The sequence below is a fragment of the Sinocyclocheilus grahami genome, unplaced genomic scaffold (assembly GCF_001515645.1).
Source record: "Sinocyclocheilus grahami isolate Dianchi unplaced genomic scaffold, SAMN03320097.WGS_v1.1 scaffold1479.1, whole genome shotgun sequence".
NCBI classification, from domain to species: Eukaryota; Metazoa; Chordata; class Actinopteri; order Cypriniformes; family Cyprinidae; genus Sinocyclocheilus; species Sinocyclocheilus grahami.
The window spans coordinates 31,310-38,636 of record NW_015506658.1 but is presented as its reverse complement, the minus strand read 5'-3'; positions in this window follow the sequence as shown (position 1 = coordinate 38,636).

The following is a 7,327-nucleotide window of genomic DNA, read 5'->3' as shown; positions in this document are numbered from 1 at the left end:
GCTATTCCCAATTCAGAAGAGCGCACACACAGCCTGTGTCTGTAAATGCCTCTCATCCTCGCTCCTCTCTGACGAGCCGTTCATGCTTGCCGCACTCACGCAGCCTGTCTCGTAATGCTCGTTTATACTCGCACCCGGTTTCGCACCGCAAGTCTTCACAAGTGCATCTGGCAGTATTGATGAGGCTTGACACACGCGTGCAACCTGTGTCGACTCGCGCCTGGCTCCGCGTTTAAAACTAATGTAAATTCAGTCTAACTGCTTGCTAATTTCACTTGGATGAAATGAAACATTCAGCACATTTTCCACTTGCTCTTAAAATCCCAAATACTTAAAATGAATAAATCAATGTAATACTTTAATAATTGACTTAAGAAATACAGTTCTTTATTTATAAAAAATAAACTAATATTTTCTGTGAAATTCAGTAATTAAGTTAATTCTGTAAAAGTAGTTAAACCATTATAATCTTACCTGCTGAAAAAAAAAAAAAAACAATAGAACCCTTCCCAAAACACAATAACAAATGTAATGTATTGTGTAGAGTAGCGCTTATTGTTTGTCATTTCTCTGATCACAAATGCAGACATGGTTTTATGTTTATGCGGCGCGATGCAACACAACACGTAAAAAGACAGTATAAGTCATTATAATCCGTAATTATGTCCCCACTGGATGCAACAAATGCCTCGTTTATAATGGGTTTTAATGTTTATGTCTCGTCGCGCCGGCCGGACACGGCATCAACACAGTATGGTGAGGGGCATAACATTTCTGTCACACGCTTGAGGTATTCGGCCAATCACAACGCACTGGATCACAGCACACCTTGCTTTTCAGACCGATGAGCTTTGTAAAAATCTACGCGTTTCAGAAAGGTGGGGCATAGAGGAGAAATAATAATGTACAGTATGTGGAAAATAATGTGTTTTTTTTTACCTTAAACCGCATAAATACATTGCATTACACCAAATACACAACATAATGTTCTTTTTAGCAACATCATATGACCCCTTTAATATTTCTTAGATATGACATGTTTTTATGCTATCTTAAACCAAGGATTTTGTCATGTCCCCGAGGCACTTCACTGAGTTTGTATTTAGAAAATGTAAAAAAAAAAAAAGTCAATAGTGTCTGTGATTTTCGGCAACAATGTAAGCATTTATTTGTGTTCCTTTTCTTGTAAAAAATTATTTTCTAAAAAAAAAAGCAATATATTTGATCAAAAACAGACTTTAAAGTTATGTCCCTCAGTCTGAACTCAACCCCGTCACACTAACCATTCTACGCCCATAATAATTTAGACTCCACTCATACATGACATAATTTACCAGAAATACATAATTCAGGTCTCTTTAATAGTGGAGCAGAAAATGGTTAGTATTATCATACTGTAGTCAGGGAGGGTACCGTCACGCTTAACAACTCAACCCCGTCGCATAAAATTAAGATGGAAAATTATTACTTTTTCAACATTCGATTTTAATCTGTAAGTATATACAATGTACTTATTTTATTGATGCCATATGTGGTCTACTGTCTTACACTACATGAGGAGCAGTGGCCATTTTGAGTGAAAAACCACAACCCCGTCACTAATATATGTATTTCTCATTGTTATGGGGTTGTAAACTTGTGACGGGGTTGAGTTATTTGCTTCACTTACTAATAATTTTAATGAAAAAAAATAAATAAATAGCCATAGTTTCAGTAAATATATATACTCCCAAATCATGACCTCATATTTTTGTTTTAAATAGAATTTTTGATGTAATACATCCACTTAAATGTTGACAAGCATCATACATCAGAAATTGCACCCACATTTGCAGCAGAAAGACAATGTTGGCCATGCAGATATGTTGACCCAGAAACAAGGGAACAGCATGATAGAGAAACAAAACCAACATTTTAAATTTAAGGCAATGTATCCCTTCAAATGTGTTACAGTCTTCAACCCCGTCACACCATGTCGCATTCATATTTTTAGAAAAATATAGGGAAGACAATTAAGAACAAAAGTGTTTCTTGCTGATTACCATCTGACATGTTAAAGGGATAGCTCACCCAAAAATGAAAATGTGATGTTTATCTGCTTACCCCCAGGGCATCCAAGATGTAGGTGACTTTGTTTCTTCAGTAGAACACAAACGAAGATTTTTAACTCAAACCGTTGCAGTCTGTCAGTCATATAATGGAAGTGGATGGGAATCATGGCTTTGAGAGTAAAAAAAAACATACACAAACAAAACCAAATTAAACCCTGCGGCTCGTGACGATACATTGATGTGTAAAGACACGAAACGATCGGTCTAAGCAAGAAACTGAACAGTATATATATATTTTTTTACCGTTGTCTGAACTGTCCTGAGCGTGTCCTCGACAGCCGGCGTGTGACGCTTCTTCTTGGTTTATGGCAGATCGCAGAATTATAAGTGCATTACCGCCACCTATCTCTCAAATAGACCATTGACACTCTATCTACAATCTCAAATAGGAGTGCCAATAAGTGGTAATGCACTTATAAGTCTGCGATCTGCCGTAAAGCAAGAAGAAGACACCTCACGCACCGGCTGTTGAGGAAGAAACAAAGTCACCTACATCTTGGATGCCCTGGGGGTAAGCAGATAAACATCACATTTTCATTTTTGGGTGAGCTATCCATTTAAGGGCGAAAACAATAACATTGTGGTTTTAGGCAACATTTTAAATAAAAAAAAAAAAATTTAAATAAAGAGACCGTAGACACACACTTTGTGTATTTTTAGCTTCAGTCCTATAAAAATGTGAAAATTGTAATAAATGTTACATTTATTATTTACATTACATAACAAATGTTGTCATTAAATAGTTATCAGGGACACATGAACATGTTTGTTTATATGTTTAATAACAATTTCTGTGTAAAATCCGTTTTAAACCAATCCAATTTTGTCCGTCACAGGGTTGAGAAAAAAAACTGAAAGGTGTCTAAAGCTGAAAAAAACAACTGAAAAAATAATAAAAGGTCTTTAATCCCTGAGGTGGGAAAATATGATTTTTTTGAAAATTTGATATGTGCCTAATGATGTGGGGTATTTAGAAGTTGACTCATATGTAGCTGAAAAAAAATTATATTCCAAGTTGAAATGTTACTGAATCCCAGGAATGAATTTAAATTGGCATGATTGTAGGTTTGAAACATTTCCTATGAACAAATTTCACAAATACTAGTAGTTTTAAGGCTGTTGAGCTAATTGAAAGAGGTATTAAATTGAATAAATGAAGCATTTATATAGAGCTTTTCTGATTCATGCACAAACAAAACGCTTTACAATCATATCCGGGTGTCTCTCCTCTCCCTCCACCAGTGTGCAGCTGATCCTCCTGGAAAACCACAAAACCTAGAGCTGAAGATTTTTGTGCCATTCATCAGCGTCTTCACAAATATACACTATCACTATAACCTCATGTGACAGACAAGGATTAGCTTCATTCTTTTGTCTCTATACATAAAGAGACATTTGCATAGATGGGTGAACATAATCACCTGATTTTGTAAATGTGGCAAATTACATTTGCATTAAGCACCCAGTTTGCGCCTACAATAGCAGAAATTAAATGTTAACAAAACTGTTAATGAAAAGAAGTTTAATGAAGTTGGAAAAGGAGATTGTTGTTCAGTTTAGTTTTATAGGCTATATGTTATAATAGCCATATATTTGGCTCTAATGTCACAAATAATAATCTCAAGGCTTACTGGGTTTTACATGATTCTTTTGTAGCATGGGTTTGGTTAAGTATACTCAAAACAAACATTTTTCATGTGTGTCCTCCAAGTTTACCCACAACCTAATCAGTTTGTATGTGTAGAAATTAATTAATCACGCGTGAAGTTTTGAGTGTTGCGGCAAACTCCTCCTCCTCACCGCTGATTCCTGATGGTTTAGAGAACAATTACTCTTAGTTGTGTCAAAGAATAGCACTCTATATCCGGTCAATATAAACATTAAGATGTTATCATGAGGATGGCTCGAATCTGTTGAGATGAGTATAATTCTGTGTGCATGTATGTCTAAACTTCTGTCCATGTATACTTCATATTTGTAAATGCTTAACATGCACTATAATTGTGACTCCTTTTCTTCTTTGTGTTTTGATTTAGGGGTGGGGTGGGAATTATATTTTTCATATTTTCTTGTATTTGTATCCTGTTTTTATTGTAACCATTTAATAAACGGATTAAGCGAGAGAGAAAAAAAGAGTAGTACAGCAGTGAACACAACATGTTTAAATGCTATAACCCTGTTGAAAAAACCAGCATATGCTGGTTAGGTATGTTTTGACGTTGGGATGCTGGTTTATGCTGGTCCTTTGCTGGTTTATGCTGGTTCTTTGCCAGCAAAGGACCAGCATAAACCAGCAAAGGACCAGCTTAAACCAGCAAAGGACCAGCATAAACCAGCATCCCAGCGTCAAAACATACCTAACCAGCATATGCTGGTTTTTCCAACAGGGAAATCATCTGTTTGGGGAGGTGCGGAGCAAGACGAAAGTAACTTGGTTTGACAGCAGCGACCTAGTGTTCCCAGAAGGTCTGCTATTCAGGGACTGACCAGCTCAACCCTGCTTAGCTTCAGTGGGCAACCAGTCTTGGGCTAATGACAGTAAGCATGATATTACATTATCTAGAGAACTCATACATGTATGTACACTGAACAAAATTATAAACGCAACACTTTTGTTTTTGTTTTGTTGCACTGCGTGAGGCAAATGGTGGTCACACCAGATACCGACTGGTTTTCAGACCCCCCCCCACACATTTTTTGAGTGGCCTTTTATTGTGGCCAGCCTAAGGCACACCTGTGCAATAATCATGCTGTCTAATCAGCATCTTGATATGCCACACCTGTGAGGTGGATGGATTACCTCGGCAAAGGAGAAGTGCTCACTAACACAGATTTAGACAGATTTGTGAACAATATCTGAGAGAAATAGGCCTTTTGTGTACATAGAAAAAGTCTTAGATCTTTGAGTTCAGCTCATGAAAAATGGGGGCAAAAACAAAAGTGTTGCGTTTATAATTTTGTTCAGTGTATTTGCTAGCACAGGCTAAAGCTAATACAGACTTTCAAGTAGAAGCTTGTTCAATGTAAAATTACAAAAGTCAGGTGGTGCAGCTGCAATCAATGTCCATATATGAAATTTAAAAACAATTTTCATGATTATATGTATATTTTTTTATTTTATAATTTTGATTGCAACTCTCAAGTGCAGAAAAATCACGACACAGAGCCCAATGAAAATGATCCGGCTGCAAGAGAAGAATATCTTGCAAAAAGAAAAGAGATGAAAAGGTCATGAATGTTGAAAGTCTTGATAAAAGTCTTGATCTTGTGAAAAGTCAAAGAGAATGCAAAGTTTCACTGTAAATCATGCAAAATGAAAAGACAAATGAAAGCTGCCAAAAGACTTGTTAAAAGTTGTTCAAAAAAGGCATGTAATAGTTAAACCCTTCACTGAACTCAATGCGTGCTATAATTCTGAAGTCCAATTCAGTCCAATTCTTTGTCACACAGCCAAAAGTATCAGACAGGAACAATTGTGCATGCTTGGACCATGTGAAAGTCAATTAAACAGTGTTTTTATTAAACTGATTTAATAATGAACAAATGGTTGGTCTGTTTTTAAATTAATTTTATTATAATTAATTCATCAGCTAATGGTGTAAATTATAGGGAGTTCGTTTTCTTCTATTACAATTACGCATATAAGGCAGTTTTTACATTGACTTCTAAATATAATATAAGATATCACTAACAGTTTAAGTAAACTATAATGAATATAAAGGCCAATAACAATTTTGTGTTATAACTAGTAGTAAAGAGGAAGGGATGATTGCACTTGAACTGATACGGCTCTGTCACGACACATCAAAAAGCTTCAAAACGGCACTTATCGTTTACATTTTCTGGGGAAAAAATGGGACAGAATTTGAAAGATGAGATTTGGTTTCTTATTGAAATGAGAACGTTTTAAAATAAGCTCCACAGATGCAGTGGTTAATACAACACTGTATTTATTACGGACACATCATGCACACCAAACCGAAAGCCGTTTTTCAAATAAATAAGTAAATTATTTACAATAAATATTTTACATTTAAACACATTCATACACTTTGTAATAATTTCCATAGAACTATTTTGAGTGTAGTGTGTTTTGGGCCAAATGCCAGTAAGATTAATTGGTTTGTATTACAGGTATGTGTCAGTATCTGATTGTAGATGTGTGCTTCTATAACTATATGTCTTCATGCTGTCGACTTTCATGCTCTTCTGGTCTCTTGTATCACATTTGCAATGCTTAACAACTTTTCTACCTCACTGCTTTTCCACTTTCACTCAAATATATATTTTGGCTCGATACTTGGGACTTTCATGTACTTTCTCTTAAGTAGCTTCCGTCTTCTCTATATAACTCTACAATAGAGAGACTCAACGCGAACATTAAAAGCAGCAGCAGGGCTGTTCATTAGCACACATTCAGTCTTCAGTTACAGTCATCAGCAGTCTGTAAACAGCCTTTGTGTCATAATAGCGGTAGTTTGCACCTTGTAGCTGTGAAGACCATTTCACCAGCTGATCTTTGGAGAGTCTCAAGATCATTATGATCATATGTATTCTCAGGCATAATGGCTGCGGTGAACTGGGGGCTGGGTGATAACAAATCATCTATAGCTGGTCTGTGGCTGAAGTTAGTTTCGGTCAGGCTTTTTATGACTCAAACCCATGCTGAATTTATTTTCTCAAGAAATTGAAGTGCTTCATTTGTTGACATCTAAATGAACTCTTTATTTATTGTTGAAAATACATATTTAATGACTAAAACACTTTAAAACATATTTAATTACATTAACACTTTATTTTAAGGTGTCCTTGTTACATGTACTTACTATTATAATAACAATAAATTATGCATAATTACCTGCAAGTAACACTAAGCCAAACCCTAATCCTAAGCAAATAGTAAGTACAGAGTTCATTCATATTACTTACATGTATAATTACACTGTAAAAAGGACACCTTAAAATAAAGTTGTAACTAAAGTAGCTTTAAGGGTCAGATGAAGTAGAAGCAGCACCTTAACTCTTTAACATGTTTCTCCGCTGTATGTTAAAGCACATTTTGAGTTACTGTACTATAATGAGAAATGTGTTGAATTTAACCTGATTCACAGTGTTTTACTAAAAACATAAACTAGATGTCATTTTGACCTTTCACTCACATGGAATTATATAAGTGAGTAAATAAATAAGTACATACATGCATACTTAAAATAAAT